This window comes from Canis lupus, chromosome 28 (assembly GCF_011100685.1).
Source record: "Canis lupus familiaris isolate Mischka breed German Shepherd chromosome 28, alternate assembly UU_Cfam_GSD_1.0, whole genome shotgun sequence".
Lineage (NCBI taxonomy): Eukaryota > Metazoa > Chordata > Mammalia > Carnivora > Canidae > Canis > Canis lupus.
Window position 1 is genome coordinate 37,387,123 of NC_049249.1, and position 26,834 is coordinate 37,413,956.

Below are 26,834 nucleotides of genomic sequence, written 5' to 3' on the forward strand. Positions count from 1 at the left end.
CCAGCGCTCCGTGGCCCCCGCACCGGTCGGCCGGAGCCCCGTGGACACCGGCGCTGGACGCGGGGCCTGCCATCCGTCGGCAGCCTCAGCCTTGGCCGGGGCCGGGGCCTCGCGCACGCATGCATCATTCATCAAGCCCGCCCTCCTTCACAAACAATCTAAAGGCGTATGACTCTTTGCTTGCTGCCTCCTGACATGCGGGCCTAGCCACAGGACCCAGCAGTAAATATCTATCTTAAACAAATTGCTGTCAGTGCCGAGTCACCAGGGGCGTTTAAGAGGGAATTAGGAATTAAGAATTTGCGGTGATGGGTAATAAAAGATGGATGGGCTTATTTGTGTGGCTCTGCAAATGCGTGCGTTCAAAGAGGTAGAGGAGGCTGAAAGAAGACAACAATTATGCTTCTGAAGAGGTCATACCCAATTACCTGGCAATTAGCTTGCCCCTTTGTTAAAGCTGAGTGTGTGTGTGTGTGTGTCTTTGTGCATCTCTAACTACAGCATCTCTCTGGTTTATGTGTCGTGTGCCTACGGATGTTACAGATTACTGGGGGTGGTGTATCTTTAGATATATGAATATTCGGGCGTTAGATATTATGTACACACACGTGTAGAGTATGTATCGGGTTGGAGAGTTAAAACTGTCCTCCTCGATGGCAATAGTTTGGCTGCCTCATTACTATGCAATGCGAAAGTGGCACATTAAAGGTCTGCTTTTTATGTACAGGGTGGTGGCTTTTGCATGAATAATTTAAATTCAAATTGAACAAGTCCGTATGCCCACATTTTAGGGTTTAATCTCTTTGGCAATCTAAAAGGAAAAAAAAAAAAGTTAACCCAGGCTAAATAGCTTGGTTATCCGGTTGTATATATTTTATATGCCGTCAATACCCCGCGATAAGAAGATTATGATGTTTAAAATCAGGCTTACAGATGTATTTTCCACTTTTTAAGCCAGGAAACCCTCCAGATTGTTAGGCCTAAATTCTTTAATCGCCCTGCTGAGGCCAAAAGGTGAGCTCGGGAAAAGGAAAAAAAGAAAGAAAGAAACAGAGAAAGAAAGAGCCACCGTTTCCACCGTAAAGAGGGGCTGAGAGTGTGATGGGGGGGGCTGCTGAGCGCTGGTCCAGGAGCACCTGTCCTGAGCGTCCTGTGGCCACAGTGGAATGTCTGGGTCCAGTCGGGGGAGGTGCACTGCACCCCCTTCTCTACCGTGAGAGAGATGCCCGGGGTTAGAAGCTGCCCTGGGTCCTTCCCAGCGAGGGGTCCTCCCCACACTGTTGGCTTCAGGCCCACCCTGGGCCTCTTCCTTTTTTTTTTTTTTTTTATCATTTATTTATTCATGAGAGACACAGAGAGAGGCAGAGACATAGGCAGAGGGAAGAAGCAGGGAGCCCGATGCGGGACTTGATCCCAGGACCCCGCGATCACAAAGGCAGATGCTCAACCACTGAGCCCCCCAGGCGTCCCTACCCGGGCCTCTTCCTGGCCCTGGCGCGGCCTTCCATCTCTGCTTGGCACCCAGCGCTGATAAACTTACTCAAAACTGTTTGTGACAACCTCCCCTGTGACTACTTGCAGTGTAGCGCCTGGTGGCCCCAGGGAGCATCAGCCTCCTGACATCAGCATCTGCAGGTGCCTGGCCCTGGGGCTTCTCGGGGTTTCTGGAGAAGCAATTTCAGAGTTGTTGTCTGTCCATCGGGTCAACAGCGGGCAATGTGGCCTCAGATGCCCTCCCACCTAAGTGGCCTGCACGCCCGCAGAGAGAAGGGCAACCACCCTACCCTCCTGTCCCTTGGGGACGTCACACAGATCCTGATACAGGGAGAGTTCTTCCTTCTAGAAGAATGAGGTTGGATCTGGGGGGTTTCAACCCCAGTACGGTCTGTTTCTCTTCCGTGGGCCTTTATCGCGCCTCGTGCAAATGTGCTCCCAGGGATGAGCTGCGTCTGCGTTTCTGAGAAACAGCAGCTCGGAAGTCACGGGGGTAACCGTGGGGTGAAGCTTGGGTCTTGGGGCCCCTGTGCGGTGGACCCTGCAGCCTTCACCAGAAACACAGGCACCTCCAACCCTTACTTTCGGGGTCTCCCATGATTTAAGGGCTGCTTTGGAAAGGACTTGGGGGGAGTCCTTCCCTCCTTCCCTTCTGTTGCGGGAAGAGCTGCTGCTCCGTCCGCGCCCGCGAGCGTGGGATGCTGGCTCCCGATCTGCGCCAGGGCACCCTTACCCTCTGCCCCAGACTCTCGGGCCCCATGTAGCTCAGACTCCCTCAGTACCAGCCGCTCTGCACTGGCGCTTCCACACCTGCTCCTTCCTTGGACACACATACACACACACACACACACACACACACACACACGGGTGTGCATGTGCATACACTCCTCTGCGCAGACACATACTCAGGGTCCCAGGTCTCCGCTGTACCCCACTGGCCACACTTGGTCCATCTGCTCCAGTTCGGCTTCCCCTCCCACCACCCCCACCGCACTGTCCCAGGTCCCAGGGGGCTCCCAGCTGCTCCAGCTGACGGCGCCCAGGTGCTGGAGGCTGCTCCCTCTTCCTTGGAACCCACCCTGCCCTCCTGCTCTCTCTCTGCTGCCCCTTCTCAGGTCCTGGGCCACCTCCCTCCCTCCTCTTGTTCTCTCAGGCTCGGGCTCCTGGGGTCAGTCCCAGGTCCCCTCTCCTCTCACAGCCCATAGTGGCAAAGTCATTCCTCCCGGGTCTCGTGACCTCTCTTCCAAGCCGCAGCCTGCATAGCCGGGTGCCCTCGGACCTTCCTGGCCCCTGAGGGTCGGACACTCCATCTCGGCACATCCAGTGTTCATCGCCTCTCCCTGTGTCAGCTCGGGCTGCTCCGACTCTCATGGGGCTGGAAGCCCGAGATCCAGGCGCTGGCAGGTCTGGTGCGTGGGGGCGGGGGGGGGCCTGCCTCCTGGTTCGCAGACCAAGTCCTCTTGCTGTGTGCTCACGTGCGGGGCAGGGGGAGGGCGGCGAGCAGACTCTGGGTGTCCCTCGTGTGAGCACTAATCCTATCCACAAGGGCTCCACCCTTCCGATCCAATCACCTCCCCGAGGACCCACCTCTTAATCCCATGACATCGAGGCTTAGGATTTCAGCATATGACTTCTGGGGTGACATAAGCATTTGATCCATCACACCCAGGCCCAGCGAAGCCTGGAATGATGTCCGTGATGTTGGCAAGGGCAACATGGGGACACCTGCCCACGCCGGTCTTGGCTCTCCCAGGAAATGCCGTCAGAAGCTTGGGGTCCTGGACTCCCTATTACCTTCTCTCCAATCAAGAGACCTCTTGGTTCCTCTATACCTTCTCCTCTGTCCCCACCTCAGGCTGCAGCGCCGGCATCTCCTCTCCAGATTCCTGAAGCACCTGCCTCTGCACCCCAGAGCTCGCTTTGCACCCTAAGCCTGTCCCCACAGCGTCTCGGCAGTGGTGCCGTGTCCTCAGATAACGCCAGATGGCATCAAGTGGCCCAGTGCCCCAGCCAGCCCTCTCCTCCTTGCCCCTCCAGCCTCATCTCCCCGCCTGCAGACACTAATTAGACTCTGTCCTGGTGCCTTTGGGCCTCTTCCTCACCGCTGCCCGGTGCGGGCACCCTAAAGGTCTCAGAGCAGCTTCGTGCCCCCAGATCAGCTTTCTGGGGTCCTCCCAGACTGGGCTGGGTGTGATCCCACCAACCCCCGCCCCCCCGCCGCCCAGGGCCCCGTCCATCCCCAGACCCGCCCTGACCACGCTCCGCTGTTTGTCTTTCGTCCTTGCGGTCACCACCCCCCACCCCCCAGCCTCTCTGGCCCTCTTTGGAGCTCTGGTGCTGACAGAGCTGGCTCACCGCGGGTCGTTGAACAAACAAGCCCAATTCCTCCCAGAATCCATTCCAACCTGAATGCCTCTGAAGTGACTGGGCCAGATGTCATCACTGCCGCGTCTTTCTGGGAAATCTTGACAAAAAATGTAGATGATAGAGTCAAAGCTCTTTGAAAACAACTTTAAAGACTGACATTCTTCACTGGAGGAAAAAAAAAAGTGAAATCAGGCAATTTAGCAGATCCGCCTTGTGCCTTCGGGTCCTTTTTCTTTCATTCATGATCAGAAATCCGGACTGCGGTCCCTGACCCCACGAACGATGGTCTTTCCAAGGCCCGGGCAGCGCCCTATACATTTGCAAGCCTCATATTGTAAATGAAGGTACCTGTGTCCTGAGAGAAGTGTTTACCCATCGTCACCCTGTTCTCCTCCCCCTCCCACCGAGTGTGGCCGAGCCCCACCCACGGCAGCCACGGCGCCCAGAGATCTGTTCCAAGGAATCTTCATGACAACCCAGAAGTTGGCTCTTTCTCCTATGACAGACAGGGAAACTGAGACTCTGGTGCTTTTACTCCCATATGACAGATGGGGAAGCTGAGGCTCAGGTGTCCCGGTTTGCACAAGGAGCCAGGGGTGGGGCTGAGGTTCACATCCAGGTGTGACCGCTCCCATGCCGTGGTCCTCACCAGAAGTATCTGTCACAGCCTGTGTTCCTTGGGGGGCTCACACTCAAGGCTTCTTCCCAAAGGATAAGTTCCATTTGTCCATTTGTCCAGTCTTGATACTTGTGGAAGGAGCGTCACCCCGCTAGACACATAAAGGGGTTCTCAAGGAACTTGCAGGGCCGGCGGAAGCAGGTGTGCAGCTTCTACATCTCGTGGCAAGGGGCAGCCGGCTGGGGAGGGGGCTTCGTGGAGGGAGGGGCCTTAGGGATGAGGACATGTTGCTGAGGTGGGGAGGTGGGAGTGCCGGAGGTGGTGATGGGAACGTAGGCCTGGGCATAGTGATGAGCCCCAGGCCCCCTGCCCAGGCGTGATTCACCGGCAGTGAGTAGCTTCTGAGCCTCTGAGCCCTTTGGTTCTATAGCCCCTAAGCCCCTGGTCCTGTGGCCCCTGAGCCTCTGGTCCTATAGCCCCTGAGCCCCTGATCCTGTAGCCCCTGAGCCCCGGATACTGTAGCCCCTGAGCTCCCTGGTCCTGTAACCCCTGGGCCCCCTGGTCCTGTAGTCCCTGAGCCCTTGGTCCTGTAGCTCCTGAGCCCCCTGGTCCTATAGCCCCTGAGCCCCCTGGTCCTGTAGCCCCTGAGCCCCCTGGTCCTGTAGCCCCTGAGCCCCCTGGTCCTGTAGCCCCTGAGCCCCTTGGTCCTATAGCTCCTGGGCCCCCTGGTCCTGTAGCCCCTGAGCCCCCCAGTCCTGCCCGTGGATGAGGGCCTGGAGGGTCTGTGTATTTCAGGCTCCCTGGGAGCTTGCTCAAAACGCGGAGTCCTTCCCCTCCTCCCCACAAAATGCACCCCTCCACTCCTGGTCTAGGAGGCCTTGGGGGTGCCGGAAGCCTGTCCTTGAATCAGCTTCCCAGGAGGCGGTGACACAGGTGGTCCCCAGGTCTCAGGCTGAGGGTGGCCGTGTATGCGGCACGATGGAAGTTCCCAGGGTGGGGACGCTGAGCCACCCGCCTGCGGCTTCTTGGGGCCCTTGGGCTGCACCTGCTCCGTTAGAAGCAAATCCAATTTTAGCAGCGTCAGTGCCTGTTTGCTTCTTTGAAGTGCGTCTTCCCCGTTCTGCTGCCTGGGAAGGGTACTACTATTTATTTTAATCTATGTTACATAATGATAATATTAAATAATACTAATAAATGTATATGTATAAATACTTTAATGAATCTTGTAAGTAATATAAATAATAGTATAGACGATAATAAGGTTTTATGTCTGGGGTGAAGAGGGAGCCTGGGGAGCCAGAAAAAGCTGACTTTGCAGTCACTTGCCGCAGGAACGGGAGAGAAAAGTGTGTGTTTGGGCTCTGGGGTGGGAGGAGGCCCCCAGGGTGGAGAAGAAGCGGGCTGGGCTCCTGGAAGCCCCTACTCGCTGGCTGTCCCCGCTGCCCACTCTGAGCTGGGCTGTGACAGCCCCATAGCGTGGTGCATTCCCTGAGCAGATGTCCCCACCTCTGTCCCCTCCCCCTCCACTGGGTGGGCCAGCTGCTGCCCTGGGGGGGCCCCCCCGGCTTCTGAAGCCGGTCTCTGTGGTTTGGGTCCTCCTCGCCCCCACCTGCCAAGGCCACCCGCCTGGCTCTTCCTCCAGCGCCCAGGGTCCAGAACGGAGCCCCCATCGCCGCAGCCCCGGGGGGGGGGGGGCGCTCACACCTTCGATTCAGCTCCTGAGCAAGCCATTAGGCCCGGTGACAGGCACATCTGCACTCAGCATGCCTTTCTGCAGCCCACTGAGTCATTAGCAGAGCCGAGATGAGTCCCAGATGTTAAGGAACATGGCAGCGCTCCGGGGACCGCCTCTGGGACAAATAAACGCGGAGCCGTGTGCAGGCCGACTGGGTACCAGAAGTTTGGCAGGTTGGCTCCCTCGTGGAGCGAGAGGCTGGTGGCCCTGGGGGGTGGGGCACGTGGCAGTGAGGAGCCGGGAATGTGTGCTTCTGCCAAGCATCTCGAGGGCGATCGCTGACTTCTCGGAGGAAAGGAGGTGTGACGACCTCAGTGTCGTGGGAGGCGGGTGGCCCACTGTCACCTGGAGCCCCGGGCCCTGGTCCTGGACGCGTCGGGCTGGCCGTGCTCCAGGCCTTCCCGTGTGCAGTGGGGTCCCGGGCGGGCTCCGAGGCCGGGGACGTGACACCCTTCCTGTCTCGAGGAGGGAGAAAGATGCACCTGTCTCAGCGGCCCGGGAGGACGGGGACAGGACAGCGTCGGCGGTGTCGGGCGCGGGCGGCGCCCCTTCAGTCCCCCTGGCTCGGCCACCCACGGCTCTCCGAGCTGGGCCTGAGAGCAGGATCTGGGCTCGCACATGGCCAATTCCGAGAAAAGATGGAAATACAGATGCTAGCTTGTTTTTTTTGTTTTGTTTTGTTTTTTGGTTTTTGGTTTTTTCCTAAGGCCCTTGATTTAAACAGAGCCTCATAGAAAATGTAACTGCCCTGGGGCGTCTGGGTGGCTCGGTCCCTGGAGCGTCTCCCCTGACTCAGGTCCTGATCTCGGGGTCCCGAGACGGAGGCTGACTCTGGCTCCCTGCTCAGCTGGGAACCTGCTTCTCCCTCCCCCTCTACCCCCACACTCATACTCTGTTTCTCGCTTTCTCTCTCTCTCTCTCAAATAAATAAAATAAATCTTTAAAAAAAAAAAGGAAGAAAGAAAGAAAAATGAACTGCCCTTAGTGTCATATCAGGTAATAAACGGCTTTGAGGAAAGTGATGGGAAAATAGTGATAAATGATATACACTTAGGGTTCTGAGAAAAGAAGAAATGTTTTTTTTTTTTTTTTTTTTTTTTTTTTTTGCAAAATTTAGTTAAACATTTGCGTTAGAAATTTATCCAGGAAAACCACCTTAGCAGCGGCACCGTCCGTCCGTACCATGGTGCGTTGCACGTCGAAATGCTTCACAGTCTGGTCACATGAGGATTGACCTGTTCCAGCCATTTCCAAAACAAAGACGAGAGTTGAAAGGAGGCCATGGTTTTTCTCTCATGGATATGTTAAGGACTTAATTAAGGTAAAGTGGACCAGGCTGGTGATTCTGACATTGAGGGAACCAAGATGGCCCAGAGAGGCTGCTATCTACACTTTGGGCACATTTTGGATTTTCTGAATGAAGATGACCCCTGCACTGTGAGTTCTCTCTCCCCTGCTGGGCAGGGCCTCCGAGGTGCACGGCCACGCAGGCCTGAGGACGTGGTCTGTGTCCACACACCTATGTTAGATTACCGTTTTCTTAACGGGAAATCTCTCAAGATTGCAATCTGTAGAAATAATAATAAAAATCAGCTTCTCTTAGAGATCTGCTCTCTGTGACTCTAGTAAAAAAAAAAATTCTTAGAGGACGTTCCATTCGATGCTGACTGGAGGTTGATGATGTTGCATGGAGGAAGGACACGGGTAAGAACTTGAAAATCTTTTTCTTTACTCAGTTACAAGTCTCCCGCATTGGTTTGCTCAACATTTGTGAACTTAAACATTCCAGAAGGACCAGAAGCAGCCCAGATTTGCAGCTCAGAAAAGAGAATATTCATTGATTTTCTTTTTTCATGTACCCGTTCGTGTCCTCAACAACTTGCCTTCGATGAGTGAGACGGGCTCCCCATCCTCTGGATGCTCACGGCCCTTGGTGACGCACACATAAGGAAGCCCTTGCCACAGTGTGTGAGAAAGCCAAGGGTCCTAAGGGGGGCCAAGGGGACAGGGCTGGGAGGGAGGGGTCCTGCAGAGCAGAGACAGGGGTGATGGAAAGGTGCAGACAGCTCGGGAGCCACGAGGGGGATGACTATGTGTGAGATCATCCTTGAGCCTGGCAGTTGAGAAGTAAAAAGAAGCTGTTTAAAACCTGGGTGATCACCAATGCCATACTCTTTGGTTCTGAAAAGATGGAAATGTTTAAAGAGATTCTCTGTCTTTGGAGGATAAGATTTTTCTCTGTAGGGAAATGTTGTGGCTGGTCCTAAGGGATCCCTTCGGCGAGTCCCACCTGATGGTATTTAAGCAACTAGAAGAGCGGGAACACGTCGGTAAGATCCTGGGGCAGTGTCCCCAGAGAGTCTGGTCTGAGCCGCATCTTCACGGGTAGACTTGAGAGCTCCAATAAGCACTCGCACGGCACACACAGTCACTTTTGATCTTCCAACTCCCTGCCTGTATATATTTTTCCCCTCGTTTACTGTGTTCTCCCATTTAAAAGCATGTGCTCACGACTGAAAAATGTAGAACTATAGGAAAATAGAAGGAAGGAAGACGTCCCTCACAGCCTTCCCCATGTAGCAATGACGACTATTAAGATTTTGGCGTTTGTTTTTCTGATCTTTTCCCAAATTATTTTCCTCTTACGCACCTATGATCATATGCTACGTATACAGAATCTTGCATCCTGCTATTTTATAAAATTGTAAATATTTTATCCCATTGAACACAAATATTTTGTGATGTGCAGTAGTCATAATGTACCTACCTCCCCCCCCACACACACACTCTTTTGGTTACAAAGTGTTTTCAATGTTCTCCTAATATCAGTAACACGATGCTGGATGCTGGATGTCCTCTTGTGGAAAACTCTCTCCGAAGAATTCAGGGATAGATATTCTTTGGGAGTGGAGAGCAGAAATGGGATTGCTGAGTCAGAAAACATAAATATTACTAATATTTCTCTGTATTCCATCTGTATGATGGCCACACGCATCCCCACATCTCCATCAGGAGTGAGGATGCCTGGTTCACAGACACCAGAGGCCACAGCGAAAATCCGCCCAGCTTACCCACCGACAAACAAACAAACACAAAATTTACAGATTTGAGAGATGCACTTTTTACGTTTAAACTCCATGAAGACAGATGTCTGTTTTGTTTCAGTTTTTTGGGGGGTGGGGGGGTGGGGGGCTTGTTTTTTTTCATGGATGCATCCCAGTCCCCTGGAACTGGTGCAGTCAGGCCCTAGGAATTTGGTAAGAATGGGGTATATTTTCCAAAATGTCCCTTAATCTGGGTGAGTTGTTTTTTTTTTTTTTGGGGGGGGGGCTTCACTGAGAAATTCAAGTGCAGGCTATTTGTGGGCTCTCGGGGCAAGTACTTCTGGAGCAAAGCCTCACTTTCCGTTTTCTGGGTGCATCTCACTAAGGTTCATCTGAGATGCTTTCACGGTGGATGCATGAGGCCAGGAGATGTCCTTCGAGTCTTGTTGCTGCAGAGGAAGGAACAGAGCTCTGAGAATGGTGGGGTTTTTCAGTGCCTTTGGGCTCAGAGGGTAGAGGCAGCTCCAACCCTTGTGGGCTGCCCAGCGATCCAGAGCAGGGATCCCAGTGAGGTAGGTCCGTGGGGCAAGGCCAGGCCCGCCCAGTCCATCCAGGCTTCCAACGCTCACACTCTTTATGGGGAGGCAGCTCTCTCTGGGGGCTTGTCCTGCACGCCCTGGTTCCTCTGACCATCTCCCACTGGTCCTTCAGCCTCAATGGAAATGTTCCCACCTTGGCCAAAAGGCCTCCCTTCTGGTCTCATGCGTCGCCCGAGCACACGGACGCCTCCACCACGGCCCATATCCTGTTGTGTTGGAAACGTCCAGTTGCAAGTCTGGTGTCCCCTTGCACGTGAGACCTGAGAGAATGAGTGTGTCACGATGGCCACGGTTTACCTTGCTCCCCCCGCTCAACCATGATCGCCCATAAGGAAAGGCTAATCCAAGGCAGAACTTTTTGTTTTTTTTTTTTTCCTTTTTGCTACTTACATAAACTGTAAAAGTTTTTTTTATATATATACAACAAAATGAAAATAAAGGGTAAGTTATAAATGCCACCTCTTAATAGGACAGCAGTTAAATTGGAGCTGTACATCATTGACCACTATGAAAAACTACTTTCATAATTGCTTTAATTTTCTCTCTTGGTGTTATGAAGACCTTTATTACACACAGTTCTATATTAGCACCTTTATTTGTAATGAAATAAGGGCTGGGAGAAAATTGAGGTTAAAACATGGCCTCGCTTCCAATGGCAACAAGTAGAGGTAAGCGCTCCCCCAAAGGGAGTCAACACGGGCTGGACCCTCTGCAAAGCAGGGCTTGCTTCCTTGTCGGTGCCCTTCGTCCTCCTATCGTGCTTCAGGATGCTTCATTTATGCCTGCCGTAATCATAAACAGACAGATGCAACCAAAAGTGTGATCTCTTGATGTTTCCTTCTTTTTTTTTTTTTTTTTGCGGGGGGATATTTGCTTCTCCTGGATTCTTTTTTTCCTGGTCATGACAAAAAGGCTTGCTTTTTGCTAAAAGTCAAAGAAGATTTTTGTCCTTCAGAAACGCAGATCTTCAAAGTTTTTAATTTATTTTTTATTTTAGCAAATGAGCAGATTTGCTCGTTGGATTTCACGGATTTAAAAAAAAAAATCTATTTCCTTCATTTTCAGTAGAAATGTTTTACATTCCATTGCATGGTGGGGACAGGGGGTGCGTGGATTTCCAGCAGTTGGGAAATAGCAGCACATATTGTGTGTGTGAGAGAGAGTTGGGTGGTGGGGGTGGCTGCGGGTGGGTCCGGGGGTTCATTTTCAAAGTGACCTCCCTTTTGGAATAAAAATCAAGGGAGCCATTGCTAGGGAAAGGTCCGCCTACGGAGTGGGCATCAGGTGGTGCTAATCATGCCCAGGCTGTTTCGTGGCCGACATCAGAGAACTCACTTTCGTGTGACGTCCAGTCTTCCGTGGGTCCCATACTTGGAGCCAGGGCAGCACGAAGCCAGGTCCTGCTCTGGCGTGTGGCGAAGATTTCTAACAGAGAGACCATTCCGTGTCCCCCAAATGGAGCGGATGAATATTGGACCCACAGAGAAACTAAGACACTCGAGATCATTATTTGAGGTCAGGAGGTTTCCTGCTAAAAGTCTCCCATTTAAACCCAAGGGGACTGAACTCAAAGCGGTTTTATCAGAAGGCTCTGGAGTCGGGGATATGCTTTGACTGCTGGTGTAAGGCTTTTGACCTGTAAAATTCCAGAGCCAGCGTTTGAACTGCAGCTTTAAGGCTGCATGTGCTGGTGTGGGTGAATTTAAAAAAGTCGCTTGTGTGTTTTCAAGCGCATTGTGGAAGGGGCCGCGTATAAATCACGTTACCTTTTCAAAGTGTTGGCATCATCACCCTCCTTCTAACAAACTCCGGGCCAGAGAGGCGCTGATGTTTCCTTAAACAGCCAAATAGCCGCCGACCTAAAGTCGGGTGCCGACTTGAATTATATTGTTTATGAATTAAAAAACGAGGTGTGATCCAAATGTCTTGGGACTCGTAAATGGATTCTAACCCAAGCCCGGAGGAAGAGTCTGAAGCCAGCTTCGAGCAGAGGGGGCCCCTTTGGAGCAAAGGCTGGCGAGGGGCAGCTTTCAAAAGGGAAAACACTTATTTAGATGTGTAAGCTTTAGTAAATATTAAAAAACAAAACAAAACAAAATGACAAAACCTCACGATTTTGGAGTCATGCCTCAGACAGTCCTGGTCTCCCTGTTGGTGGCTGTATTCATAACATAAATAATTACCAAATGGGTCTCTAATTTTTTTCTGGTTGTGAATTGATGGGATTGCAGCTCTGCTATGAATGAAAGAAACTATGATTGATTAGACTCCTGATCAAAATGCGATCAATAACTTGCTCCTTTGCTACGGATCTGGCTGGTCACAGAGGTTGGGTGTGGGTTCCTTCTAGTCAGTACCACTGTGGCTCCTCTAGAGGCTTCTCTCTTGTCAGGCCTTCAGCTCTGCCTCTACTGTCCCTTCATTCACACTTAACATCGTAAGGACGATGCCTTTGGTGGAGAAAAACTATTTCCGTATCAAGAGCGCAGACTTCTAGCTCGTATGGGATGAAGCCAGAATGTATTCAACTTTCAGGAAATCTCTTCCCCTCGCGGTCTCAGAAAGGGTGCAGCTGTGCTGAGCATCCTTTCAAGACTCCATTTTAGGGGCACCTGGGTGCCTTAGGGGTTGAGCGTCTGCCTGTGGCTCAGGGCGTGATCCTGGGTCCTGGAATCGAGTCCCACATCGGGCTCCCTGCAGGGAGCCTGCTTCTCCCTCTGCCTGTGTCTCTGCCCCTCCCTCTGTGTCTCTCATGAATAAATAAATAAAATTTTAAAAACAAAACAAACAACTCCACTTTAGGAATGAGGCTGGATTCGGGGGATCCAGGAATGCAGGTGAATGGGTCATCGTGTAGGCTGTGTCATCCGGCTCCATTCTGGGCTGCCCATACCTATTTTAAATTATTAAATGATACTTATCTTTGTCTATTTTACTTTTAATCCACTTTTTAAAAAAGATTTTATTTATTTTATTTATCCTGCAAGTGAAAGAAAAGGCATAGCTGACGTCGTGTGGACGTGGCCCAGCTGACCCGCTCGATTCGGTTTGAATTAAACACCAGGCAGGGCAGGAAGATCGGGAACCGTCTGGAATAGATTTCGTGACATCCAGCCAGGCCTTTTTTGGCGTCTCTTAACTGTGATTGGATTGGGAGGAATTTACCACTTTGGAAAAAGTTCTGAGATGTCCTGTGTGGGACAGGCAGTTTGGCTTCTAGAATCTTCTCTCCGGCCCGGCTTTTGCCCTGATGATGATGGTGTCCCGGGCTCCCAGGCTTTTACCTTTTGGTCCTCAACCTTTTGAGCCACAGAATTACCCATTGTGTGGGCCTTTGTCTGTTTGCTGTAATGAAGACAACCGGATTTGTAATCGTCTAGTGAATGGTCTGTTACAAAGTGTCATAGCTTAGAGGGACCTTGGCAAAAATAATCTGGCTTCACGGACTCCTCGGACTCCTCGTTCCATTGGCAGCACTTTTTGGCAATGCCTCTTAAAGCAGTCCTTATTATTATTATTTTTATAAAGTCTCCTAACCTGAAGCTATTCTGGTGATTCTCGTTCCCTCCAGGATTCAACTCCCCGTTTCCCCAGGGCGTGGAGGCAGATCCCTCCTGCCTCCCCGCGTGCCGGCTCCCCAGATACAGGGTTCCTCTCTCCCATCTGTGAACAGGTGGCTTTCTCCTCCCTCCTCCAGCTTGAGTCCTATCCCCTCTCTCCTGTTAGCCACCTTTCCCCCATTCTCCTTATTTGGATGGACATCTTTCGTGGGCTCACCACCTTCCCGTGATCTCAGAAAATGGACTTAGAGCCTTATTTTACACTCATCCAGGTGCCCAATCTGGACGTCAGAAGGCTGCTCTCCAGGCGTGGCACGCGTTCCACTGGTGCCTGAAATAGGCCTTCGGATGCCTCGCAGATGTCCATTTCAAAAATTAATATTTAGAAATTTGTGTTATATTGTAAGTAAAACTAGCTCATCGCATCCAGGACTTCACAGCTGAGGCTAAAATAGATTTTTCTTTTTTTTTTTTTAAGGATTTTATTTATTTATTTATTTATTTATTTATTTATTTATTTATTTATTTATTTATGAGAGACACACAGAGAGGCAGAGACACAGGCAGAGGGAGAAGCAGGCTCTACACAGGGAGCCCGATGTGGGACTTGATCCCAGGACCCTGGGATCACACCCTGACCGAAGGCAGATGCTCAGACACGAAGCCCCCAACGTGTCCCTAAAATAGATTTTTCATGAAAAAAGCCAACTTGGGAAAAAAAGTCTAGTAAGTAATGGTAGGAGAGTAGACTCACCTGGTCTGTGAGGGTGGTGGAGGGCTGGTGACAGGTGCACAGAGCGCCGGTTCACTCGGGCCAGCACCCTCAACGACCAGCAAAGGGAAGCAGGGTCTTAGAGGGAATGGGTTTGCTTATAATGAACTAAACTCTGAGGAACATCTCTGGTGCCTCCAAAAGGTGAAGGTGGCTGCTTTGGGCAGCCGAGGGGCCATCCTTTGGCTTTCTGAGCAAGAGGAGCTGCCTGGAGCCCAGTGAGGTGAACCCATTAGAAGACACATGCTGGCGTCCTGGTGGGCTTAGGGGGCTGCTGGGTGCGCACCCTGACAGCCTTCCTGGAGAGTCTGCTCGGAGAGTGAATGCCGGGGGTAAGGGGTCGCTCTGGATTTCCTACCCTTTGCCCACGGTTCTCTCACCCTAATAACAGCCCTAGCTTCTCCCACTCTCTTGTTTCTCCTGCCATTGAGCAGCACTCATCCTGCCCATGATGGAAGGATGGCTTAGGGAGACATTCATTTGTGCTTGGCTTATATTTTTCCCCTCAACCCCCTGCCCATTCAATAAGCCAGGGTGTTCCAGACCCTGTTGGGGACCTAACAGACTTCTTTCTTCAGAACAGAAGCCTGAATTTTTTGGAGGCCCAGTTCTAGAGGGTGAACATAATCTATGTAAACCATTCCTGACCATTTTGTTCACCTTTGCTAGTGGTTGGTGTTTAGACTACCGCGTGATCTAGTTCTGGCCAATAACACTGATGGTAAGTCTTCAACAAGCTTCTGGGAAAGCTTGCATTTGTAAATAAGGGAAAGAGGAATAAGGAGAAATTCTTCCTTCTTGGGACACTGTGGTATAAGGTGTGATATTTGGCACCATGGCCACCATTTTGCCACCATGAGGGGGTACACGGACAGCTCCTTGAAGATGCATGAGAAAGTATTAAAGGAGCCTAAGTCTTCATAGACTATTGAGTCACTACAGGAGCATTCAGAGTTCCTTGAGATCTTGTTAGATGAGATAATTAATGCTTTTATTACTTGTGTCTGTCTGTCTATCTATCTATCATCTACCTATCTTTTTTTCCCCCCAAAGTTCTCCTAAATGACTCACAGGAACTTATATCCTCACATGCCCTAGAAGTTATTTTGTTCTGATCAAGGGAAAAGTTGGGGGCAGATTCTACTTATCCTGGCTTTTGTTTTCCAAAACCCGAGCTCCTGAAGAGTTTATATCCGGGAGGAGGAGACAGGGAGCACTTGCTAGGAATTCCTGACAAGGATACCAGTTCCTCAGAGGTGGAGCTCTTCGTGGTGCGCTCAGGAGCGCTAGTCCCGGGACTGCGTCTGCCAGACACACCAGTTTCCTGCTCCATGCCTGACGCCAAGGGAACCCCTGGGTCCAAATGATGAGGATATCTGTGAAGCCTGTGATAGGCTGGGGATGGGCTGGGAGATGCAAGGCCTTTGCCTATTTTCTGGATTCCCCAGAAGCCCCCGTACCCCTAAGTGAACAGAAGGAAGGGCGGGAGCTCCCAGGTAATGGCTGAGATGGAATTCCTGCTGGTCTAGTAGGAGGGAGGCTGAGAATTGGATTTAATTTGATTTTAAGGAAATCTGGAGTCTTTAGAGCGAGATCTATTTCTGTCTTACCATAGTAGGCATCTTGCTATACTCTGCCCCAAATCTGTCTGGACTGGAAGCTGAATTTTTCAGAGCATGCTTAAGTGGGGAAGATGCCAAGAGCCCTGGCCAAAGACAAGCTAGGGTCTGAGTGGCTGCACTGTATTTTGTGATGGTCAGCCAGCCATTGCCCTTCTTCTGATAGCGCTGCCATTGGGGATTGCCCAAGTCATGGGGCATTGGGGACTTCCTTCTATTTAGAGCACCAAGGACAATGCCTTTGCTGGTCTTTCTTTTTGTGTGATGATACCATTCATTATGAGCCCTATTTTGAGTGTGCTAATTTAGCATTTTAAGATGTTACTCTCTGGTATCCCCTGATGGGTGAGAATAGAATATCAATTGGCGTATTCCTTTACTCTTTAATGCCTTTCTCATAATACATTTATTATAGTTCATGGCATAATTTTTTCCCCAAATGACTGGATTTTTTTTCTTGATGAAAATTTCTAGCACCGCAACTGGGTTTCTTTCCCTGAATCACATTTTTTTTAAACAAACTTTTTATTGTGGAATAATTTTAGATTTACAGAGAAATCGCAAAGAGAGTACAGACAGCTCCTGTCTGCCCTTCCCTCAGTTCCTCCTCATGTTAACATCTTACATGACTCAGGGCACGTTTGTGACCACTAAGAAGGTAACATCACTGTTAACTAAACTACAGACTTTATTCAGGTTTTCCCACTTTTTTTTTCCCTCTACAAATGTCCTTTTTTCTGTTCTAGGCTCCTGCCCAGGATCCCATGTTGCATTGACACTAAATCATAGTTAATTCCATTTTTGAGATAGTTGTTTCTCCTTTCCCACCTGTAACACAGGGCTCTCAGTAACCCACCATGCTCCTCTCATGGCCACCCAATGTCATTCCTGTCATTTAATACAGACCTCATATTGGAGAATATCTATTTAATATAGTTCCCAACTTCTACACAGTATCTGCGGAGCTCCTAAAACTTTGATGACATTTAAAGACAGACTGGACCATGAGCCAGATCATCAATGTAACCTCAAAATAGGATTTGGTGAAAAATATTCCCCAGACAGCACTGAGGAAGGGAGTACATATAAACCCTCACGAGTTAAAATATTTTTTCCTTTGCATGCAAATTTGGAGATTTCCGTATTCCTCCTTGTTTATGGGCAGAAAAGTTATGGGGCAAATGGATTCGTATTTTTATCCTTTCTGTGAAAAGATTAGCATTTGCTGCCTTTAAAATGTTCCTAATAGTTTTTAATATCCATAGACTTTCATATATGATTGTCTAAGTAATCCAATTGGGAAATTAATTGCTTGATCTTGTAAGTTTCTAAGTACAAGACGTGGAAGGGATATCAGAATGTAATTCTGTTTGATGGTATCTTGAGATAGACTCACTCTTGGAATTGATTTTTGGGTCCATAGGCACCAGTTGTGATATCGTGTACAATTGGGGAAGGCCGACCTTGCCTTTTGATACTATATACCCGCATTTACGCCGTGTCTACATTTGGCTTCGTAAAATTGCGGAACAAAATTACAAAGTGAACAAGGGGTCCATAATCCATTATTTTTGTCTTTGTGACACCATGTCTGACCTGTGGGATCCTTTTCTCACTGAATTGCCTATGCTTTCCTACAGCCACGCATGTACTATTCGTATTTCAGCATCATAATGGAAACCTCCCGGGTACCACTAGGCACGGGGATCTGGGTCAGTCTCATCCTGATAGCTATGAATAACACACATCAGCCCCCATATTTGAGCTTTCCTGTGTTATTTGCCCTGGCTTTCAATTCTTCCTTCAACGTACATTCTCTTTAAGACGTAGATAAAGTCTTCACGCACTGGGCATGGACTCTAGGCTAGATTAGCTTCCTTTCATGCCTTTGGAGACCCCAATCCCTTAAAACCCACCTACTTCTGTGAGCTCTCTCAACTACCCTCTTTGGATAAAACCTTTCCATCTTCAAATCCCCGTAGACCTAAGATTAGACTTCTCATTTGAATCAAAAAGTTCTTTGGTGGGTTTTCCGTTTTCCTCCAGAGTTAGATCTTCTGCTTCCATCCCCCGACCTACGCCTCTGGCCTCAGCTTGCAAGATCGGTAGAAGCTGATGGGTGTTCTATGCATGGCCCGTAGCTAACGATGAGCACCATTTCTGGGGCATCTTGTGGGCATCAGACATTACCCAAACCCACATGGATCTCATGAATCCTTCCACAACTCTCTAAGACAGCTTCTACTATTCCCTCCACTTTGCCTGAAAGCAAACCAAGAACTGAAATGGTTGCTCTGGGCTACGTGGCTGGTCAGGAAGCCAGAACTGGACACGCTTGTGTTAAGACTCTGGAGTCGGAAGTACACTTGTCTCTTAAGAGCAGACCTGTGCCCAGCGTCCGTTGAGCATATGATACATACTTTTAGCTTTATCAATCTCATGCCCTTTCTTAACCAAGGGAGAATTCACTCTTCCAAAGCACATTATGGCTGCATAATACAGTCTCCAGTATATTGTTTAACTGCCCCCTGATCTTTGAGTGACTTTATTGTATTACTTACTGTCATTCTTACATTCTGAAATTGATTTTGGAGCCATTAAGTCTTTCCTTGGAACAGAATAATATGACGTTCCAACGTTGCCAAGATCTCTCCATGCTGTACAGGCAAAGAGGAAACTCCCTAAGCTCTTGGAAATCTCCTGATTATTTTCCCTAGTGACGTTAGGGAGCTTGGACACCACCCTTTATGCTCCCTCTCCTTGGGTTGTAGTCCCTTCCAAGAGCAGAGTCCTTGCAGCTGCCTTTAAATATTTGGGTTTCCCTAGAGGTGTATGGCTGCCTCTCTCTGACTGTAGGGTGGAGAGGCGGGATTTCCCCGGGGTCCATGTAGACATTTCTGGAGGCATGGGGGTGCAGGAGGAAGAGCTATCGGTTTGGCTGAGGATCAAAGTATTCCCTGGGCCTCTGGTTCTCATGGGGGAGCTCTCAGGTGAGTCAACCTGAGCCCCTGTCCTAGACTTGACCGTTCCCGGGTCCTAGGGTCCCGGGTGTAGGTGGCTGCAGGACCCTCAGTGGGACTTGGGTTCCTTGCACCTGGCGGCAATGCATCCGATGCCTTTGGAAGCATGAACTGGGTCCCAGCTTCATCTCCAGGAGGCACAGGTAGTAGTTAACCAAGGTCATTTTTACCTTCTCCCACGTCCTGATCTAGAACCTGAACTATCTTGGTAGTAGAATTAACTGGCTCTTTGTGGGCACCGCCATGTCCCCCATTGGCATAGATATGCCTGGTGGGTTGAGAAGGTCATTCTGGAGTGAGGCTGGCAGCTTGTCTGACTGTGAGCATCAGGCAGGCACGGACCTCTGGGCTTGCCCCATGTGAGTGATTTCTCCTGTGTCCTATTTTCTGTGGGATAGCGGAAATGTATTCCCTCCTCCCTCTGCCTCCCACCCTTCAATCTACTCATGCCCTGTTAGCTAAGCTTGGTACTGACCAGAAGTGGGGTCATGTCCCACAGACTGTACCAAATAGGGCACAAGAGGAGACCTCCCAGGGGCTCATCCCCTTTGCAAAGAAGCCACTGTCTATGCCAAGATATACTTTTTAATCGTCCATCTGATATTTTACCTTAGCAAACTCTGCATTGCTGTTCAGGAATGTACCCCCAGAAGGAGCTGCCTGGTGGGGGCCTCATTGCTCACAGTGGAGGCTGGTCACATTATTCCTGGGTTTGCTCTGGTGACATGGCCAAAGTGAACACAGGAGGAAAAACCATTCCTTATGCCCGTCAAGCACTTTGAACTGTTTCAAAGGCTTTTTAGGGCTATTATTTTATTTGATCTTTGTAACATCCCCCAGACATCAAGTCCCGGAGAGGTTAATTGACCTTCCTGGGGTCACAAGTGGCAGTGGAGCGAGAATGGGATCTCCCCACCGCCTGCCCCTGCGCTCACGTCTGGGAGGACTGGGTCACTGCCTGCAGCTAGGGACTCACTAAGACACTCTCTGGTGGCGAGCAGCAGTGAAGGCTGGGAAGTCAGCCAGTGTTCCTGAGGAGCTCCACAGCCAGGGCCCAGAACAGGCCCCTCAGGTCACAGCCTTGGTTGCCTGGGGAGGTTTCCACAGAGTGAGCATCAGGGACTTCACAAGTGGGACCTGGACACTCGGGCTGTGGGTGGAAGAAGCTCGTGTCCCCTCCTTTGCCTGCTTCCTTCCTGCCTCTCATCTCACCTGCTCCACTCTTGGGAGCCCCTGTTGCTTCCCTCCGGGACAGGGCACACGGCTCCTTTCCTGAGGTGTTTCTGCTCTGGCAGGGGAGGAACTGTGGTCCAGGTCCTGGAGCTGCTGAGCTAGCAGGGGTGGAGGGAACAACACGGGGCTGGGCAGCAGGTATTCCAGTGGGAAGAGTTGAGAGCATGAAGCAAAAATGAAATATGTATGCAAAATGTGAATGAGGAGGGATCCTGGGGCCCGCATTTGCCTAGTGTCACGCTAATAAGGTGAGACGTCAGGATGATGGGTGCCGAGTCTGGGCATCCGGGTGAGGTGAGACCCAGCAGGCTACCCCAGTGGAGGGAGGAGCATGGCCCAGAGCCACTGCCCCCCCCTCCCTGGGCCCAATGGGGGCGCCTGCAAGCAGCCACTTCTCTGGGAGCCCGCTGAGTGCGCCAGGACTTGGCAGGAGAGCCCGCTCCCAGGGCCTGCCACGTGGCGGCAGCAGCTTTGAATGTTTCTGACTACCAGCCACTCTGTAGCCCAGAGACACTGGCAGGAAAAAAAAAAAAAAAAAAAAAAAAGACTTGCCTATTAACAGCCGACATCTCAAATTTGCAATAGTTTAGGAGAGAAATTCTGTTTTAACATTAGTCCAAAGTTTCCATTTATACTCATATTCAAATTTATCTCTAGAAAATAATCCATACAGTTAAGACTCTGGGCGAAAGTAATTGATAAAGAATAGAAATCTCAGCCAGGGTGGAATAACCCTCAGAAAATCACCGTATGTGGCCGATTTTCTGAGCGGATGAAACCGGGCTTATAGTTGATGCTGGGAGTATCTGAGCTAAATTAAGTCATGAAAGAAGATAATACAATGTACCATCATTTTAAAGTAATTTAATCATGAAAACTAAAAATTTGGAAGAAAACAGATATTTTACTTAATAGAAACCATCTGTACCGTACAGTAGGCAAATTGTATAAAAATGAATAAAACTGTCTCTAGAGGAGAATGGCTCAGGCACCAGCTTATATAATGAAGATGTATATGTGCCTTTTAGCATTTGCATTGTCTATTAGACGAGGTAAATCGCACCAGAGTATAAGGGAAACAGTTACAAATTTTATTACCATCATATGACTGATGACAAATGCAACAATAGAAATAATGCATAGGAGACGGGGGTCTGTTCCCAACTCCAAATGGCTCTCCGCTCCAGACCAGTCCTGACGGCTGAATCTTTATTGAGCTTTGGGTCACTAGGATCTTTTTGTCTAGTTACTATTGCTTTAGTGGCTGGTACCCACAAGGACCATCTTTTAACTTGTTTAGGCTCCAAGTGTGTTACTTGATTTGATTTGGCTCCACCAGGGAAGGAGCTAATTTAAACACGTCTGGAGTGGCTTTCACGCTGGACTTTTGGCTGCAAGGATCCAGGCGGATGATCTGAAAAGCGTCCCTTTTCTCCTGTTGACCTGCATCAAAATGCATTTATTTGACAGGATACTTTTGTTCTCTGTAAGAGGGTCTGGCTCACTCCTCTCTGCAGCTGAAGGTCGAGTGGCCACATTTTTCAAAACAGGCACTTGTTCCTAATCTGCAAATTAACTAAATAATCACAACTGCTAATTATACAGTATCAGGCCTGGAATACATAGGGCTTGAGTAATAATCAGCTTTTTAAATTAAGTTGGTGACAACCACTATTAGCTGCTGTGATTTAATAATCCCAATAAATGTGCACATTTTAAAAAGGGGCTCTTTGTAATTTTTTCCCCAGCATTTGCAACTGAATCTGTTAATGAAAAGAGAACACAACAGTTTTATGTTACAAATGATGCCATAATAGGTAAATAAAAGGGCTCCTCCAGAAGCTATTAATGATCGAGATGCCGCGAATATGAATTGGAGAGGCGAGGAAGAGCGAGCCTCGAAATCAAGTTTCTATTTCTGTTTGTTATGATGAATTAAGGCCAGAAGGAGAATCTGATTCCTTTTGTATATTAAGCATTTTGGGGCAATAAGAAACAGACCCCATTAACAAATATGTAAAGTCAAAATATCTCCCAGAAGATTTAGACTTTGGCAAATTTAGAACAAATGAGATGCAATTTTCTACCTCATATGCTCTCCCGGTTTTACCTAATATTATTATAATGTATTGGCTCAAACGGGGGACCCGCGCCGCCCGGGAAGCGGGGTGCGTGCCTGGGCGGCAGGTGGGGGTGCCTGGCAAGCCGGCCCTTCCTCCTCCCGCCCCCCGCCCCTCCCCCTTCCCCCATCCCCGCCCCTCCCCCTGCCTGCACCGGCTCATGCATGGGGGCTGGGGGGTGGCGCACGCAGCCGAGGCTGGGGAGTTTGGGGGGGGGGCAGCCGGGGACCCTCACCCGCCCACTGGCGCCCTCCTCTTGCCTCTCTCCCCACTGCTGATGGCTCGGTTTTTTTCTAGTGGTCAATTGAAATTTTATGGCTAAGTTATTTAAAAGAGACTCTAGAAGAACGAAATGAGGGAAGGATGATGGAAATGCTGCCTGTCTTTTACAATAATTACTCTTGATAGCAATTTGAACTAATTTGCATTAAAAACACCCATTTAACCAATCTGCCGAAAAGGGCGACTTCACATAGCCTGTTTTCTAAGACCTCAGGACTCTTTTTTTTTTTTTTTTCCCCAACTCCGAATAGAAATTTAGTTTAAATCAGGGATGTAGCCGAGGGCATCGACAGGCACGTCCCCGCATGACCTGCGTCGGGTGACGGAGACGGTATTTCACGCGAAATGGGCTCCTGGCTCCTGACTCCTCATTTCTCTCGGCAGCAACTTTCAGAGACGAGGGCGAAGGTCAGAGGCAGGATTCCAGGCTCTTCTCTTCTTCCTGCGACCTTGCATAAAATCCCTCCTGGTCTTCCTGTCCCTGGGGGGTCTGACACCAGAGCAGGGGAGGCAGTAACAAAATGCCTCAGTCCCTCCACTCTGCGAGGCCTTCAGGATCTGTGTGCCTGGGGAACAGGAGCGCCTGTTATTAGAGATCCCACCTCCAGGGCCTGGGGGGGGGGGGGACTGCCCCCATCCACTAGGACAAGGGCAGCGGGTGCTCTGTTCCACCCCCGGGGTGGCTGGGTGGCTGGGTGGCCGGCCTGGGCGCTGCACACATCTTCCAATCAAGTGACAGCACAAGCCAGTGTGGACAGGCCTGCTCCATCTCCCCCATTTTGCGTCCCGCGCTCCGCTCCCGAGCGGCCTCCCAGCATAAGCCTATTTCTCAACAAGCCATGTCGGTCCCACCCCGTCCGGTTGTCCAGGTGGTGACCGTGTGGACGGACCCTCACCGCTTCTCTGTAGTTTCTTCCTTTTTGCCATTTTGCTCTGTTTTGTCACTTGAAAGCGTTTAAATCTAAAACTCAGAATGAGAAAGAGTGGAAATTCAAAGCCAGCATTTCTGCGGGGCTGTGGGCTAAGTCCCAGGCTTGGTGTGCAGGAGGGTGACAGCAAGGTCAGGAGGTCACCGAGCTGGCTTCCCAAGGGTCTGTGGCCTTGCAGATGGAGAAACTGAGGCCCTGAGGCTGAGTGAGTGCCCAAGGCAAGCCGGGGAAGCGGGTGCTGGGCATTTGTGAGCGTGCTCCTGATTTCTGCCCACCCTTCCCGGGACCGCGCTGCCGGTGCCCATAATTCGCATACTCTGACTATGGAACAGAATTTTTGGGATCAGAAAAAATTTCTGGTGGAAATCAGCTGAAAGCCAAGGCAGACGTCTTGCCCTTCCCTGGCTTTGTTCTTGCCCCGGCCCTCCCGCCTCCCTCCCTCCCCTTTCCTTCTGGGCCGCTCCCTGCGGGGTTCCCCCGCCAACCTTCTGATTCGTGGTTTGCGGCCACCGAGACTTCACAGCCCGGGGGGCCTGCGGGCGGTCCGACTGGAAGCCGAGCCCCACGGGAGGGTGCCCGGGATGCCCGGGGGTGCCGGCGGGTGCGGGGTCGCGGGGATGGTGCGCGGGGTGCAGGTGCAGCAGGGGCATCGCTATGCCCCCCCCGCCTCTGGCCAGAGAGCCCGGTGGCCGTGGCGGGTCCTGCCGAGGCCCCGGAGGTGGCTGGGCCGGAGGAGAGAAGAAAGGAAGGGACGGAGGGCCGCTCCTCGGGCCGCGGTTGCTCCGCGCGGTCACACGATGGCACTCTTCAGCTGCGCAAGGCGCGGGCGCTGGCAGCGTAAATGTGACATTCCAGCCGTCCCCAGCCGCCTGCTCCGGAGAGGCTCGCAGGGAGGCAGGAAGAGGGGCGGAGAGCTGGAAGCCTCCTGGACGTTTCCTGGCGCCCACAGCGTGGGGCCCCGCGGTCCCCCCAGGCGGCCAGGGCTCCCCGAGACCCCGAGCCGCTCATCGCAAAGCCAGCCAAGGCCGGTGTGGGCCTCGGTGAGGCCCCCGCAGCGGGATCTGGGGCTTTGTCTCCGGAACCAGCAGAAGCGGTGAGAGGAGCCGGCTCTGCCCACCAAACTCCGCCAGGCCAGCCGGGACAAGGGGGCCACGTCCTGTCCCCCAGCATCCATCCGATGCGAGGCCTGGACTTCGCTCAGCAGGAGCTGGTCCAGAGCTGTGCTGGCCAAGAGTCCCTCCCAGGACGGCCTCGGGGTGTCCGCAAAGCCCCGGGTTCCCCTGAGCACCCCCAGACGGCGTTGCCGTGGCCCCATGTGTCTCCCAGGGCCGGACTGGGTGGCCTGAAGCTTCAGCATCCCCCTGGCCACGACTAGTTAGGGAGGGCCAGCCACAGGCCAGAGCGGGGTGCCCAGGAGAGACAACAGGGTCACGTTTGCCCCTTCTGGTCACCCTGTGACTCGAGGACCAAAGTGAAAGGATTTCGGATGTGCAGTGGGGGGCTGAGAGAAGCAGGGTCCAGGCCCCCGGGGCGCAGTGCTGGGGTTGGGGCGGGAAGCCGCCGCCAAGGAAGGCAGGGTGACAGGTCTGGATGCTTCACGGCATCAGCGTGGGTGAGTGGGGGGTCCAGGTGAGCTCTCTGCACCCCAGTGCGGCCACCTGGACAAGGAGCATGAGGATCAGACCAGGTTTCAAATTGTGGGTTGCACAAGAAACGTAAACTGGAACAGATGAGGAAATGCCCGAACTCCGTGTGTGTGCGGGGAGAAGTACTGCTGCCCGGAGCTTCGGTTTGAGCGAATGTGTCCACGTGCACGTAGGCTGGTGCATGTGCGCGCACACGGACGCCCATAGATGCATGTGCGTGCAGCCGTGAGGCCCCGAAGTGAGGCCTGCTCCGTGGCACAGCAGGTGCAGGGCCAGCAGGTGCGGGGCCTGAGCTCCCCCAGATCATTTCTCCACGTCCCCTGCTGCTCGGCCACTCCCACTCGTGAGCCAGGGGACCCTGCCCGTGTCTTTGCTCGCCTGTCCGGGCCTTGCGGGGAGGCAGGTTCACCACGGCCACTTCAGGGTGCACCTGAGGGCTGCAGGGGGGAACCGACCAGAGAGCTTTGCCTTCTTCCTCCTCTGACATTTACTCCAGCTTGACAGGCGGCGCCTCCCTACCCAGGCTGCTGTCCAGTCGCACAGGGACCCCTGGCATCCAGGTCCCCGTCCCGTGGCACAGTAGCTGTCTCCTAGGGACCTGGGAAGGGTGAATCAGGGGACACTGAGACCTCTGTAGACCGGCGGGTGGGGCTCTCGCCGTGTGGGCTGTGCCCCGCCCAGCACTTTGGTCAAGAGCGTCACCGCCCTGTCCCCTGCAGCTGTGAGAGCCCTCATTTTCGTGACGTTCTTCAAGTCATGTCCACCTGCACACTGCTTCCTAGTGCTGGAGGATTTTACCTTGGCCGAAGACATGCTGCCGGGTCCTGGGGGTGGTCTATGGAGAGGCCTTCGTCAGATGGAAGGATCCAGAAGGACGGGACGTGCAGTGAGGGCTCCTGGGGTGTGACTAGCCCAACAAGTTGGCAGAAGGGGAGCGGCAGCGAATGGATGCCAGAGCAGGTCAGGTCAGCGCTCCCCTCTGCTCTGAGGGTCCGTCGCACCTGCTCTGAGAGGTGCAACCAACTGTCATCGCTCATCGATAGGCTTCTGCTAAGGGTCTGTATTACTGGGTGGGACAGAAGTGGAGATGTTGTCTTTGTTTCTCACAGTCCCGGGTCTCAGGACCAGACTGGGAAGAAGGCAGTCCCAGGTGAGGCAGAGGCATGGGGTTGGGGTGGCCCTTCCTTCCCGGTGATGGGCCTCCCGGGCTCTGGCACCACGGGGCTGCCCAGCTTCTCTCCCCATGTGCCCGTCTGGCCACGCCGAGCCCTGGCCTCCGGCATCCCTGAGCTCCAGCCAGCTTTCTGGGGTCACCAGCACGTGCCCCTGCCGTGGTTCTGGGAAGAGAGGAACACCGAGCACGGGCGGTCCGTGCTCCAGCTCTGCTCTGGCTCCCTGGGCCACCTTGGACGAGTCAGCGCCCTGCGTCTCAGTGTCCTCCGCTGAAAAACCAAGGGGCTGCGTGGAATCATCTATAGGCCCTTCGTGGCTCCAGAAGTCACCGACTGAGTCTGGCTGGCGCAGGGGTTGTGTATCTGCTTCTCACTACGTGGGCTTGGGTCTTAATGTCCCCCTCCCATCCCAGTTTTGGGGTTCACAGCTTTACTCTGAATCAGACCCAAGCTCCTCACAGGGTCACTCACAAAAGCTTTGGTCTGACGATGGGAATTCCCGGCGTGGACTCCCTTAGCCCTGTTTCTGATCCAAGGAGAACTTTCTAACCTTCAAGGATGACATGCAGTCGTGTCCCTGCAGTTCCCCTATTGGTTTTATAATCAACCTCACTCGACCAACT